Raw genomic sequence first — 381 nt, forward strand, 5'->3', positions numbered from 1 at the left:
CCTCGGCACGGCGGCCTTCAAGGCAGGTGCCGCCTGCGTCTCACACACACACACACACACACACACACACACACACTCACACACACACATTCACACCGCCCTGAGAACAGCGTGGGACAGCCCTGCCCCCGGCCCTGTCTCTCCCCGCACTCAGGCTGAAGCCTACGGTCAGTGCTAACCCGTCCCCCGCGCCCCCTCATCTGCAGCACCTTCATCCTAGGTGACCCACGTACTGCCACCAACACACGCTCCAAGGAGGAGGGCGCTGCAGCCCTCCCTGGCCTGGCCTCTCAGAGGCGCCCAGCCCCGGCCCTGCTGCTCGCTCTCCTCTTCCCCTGGGGACAGCCCCGGGGAGCGACCCTCCTGCCACTTCGCAGGGTG

At 67.2% G+C, this 381-nt stretch overlaps 1 long non-coding RNA gene across 1 annotated transcript in view; it reads right to left on the reverse strand.

Moving 5' to 3' along the window:
- Window positions 1–375, reverse strand: part of LOC107195612 — a 2,516-nt gene extending 2,141 nt beyond the window's left edge. The window contains exon 1 of the long non-coding RNA XR_001516797.2: window positions 210–375. This is a non-coding gene — a long non-coding RNA (uncharacterized LOC107195612). The remainder of the gene's footprint in view (window positions 1–209) is intronic.
- Between the last annotated feature and the right edge of the window lie 6 nt (window positions 376–381).

This window comes from Pteropus alecto, unplaced genomic scaffold (assembly GCF_000325575.1).
Source record: "Pteropus alecto unplaced genomic scaffold, ASM32557v1 scaffold43, whole genome shotgun sequence".
NCBI lineage: Eukaryota > Metazoa > Chordata > Mammalia > Chiroptera > Pteropodidae > Pteropus > Pteropus alecto.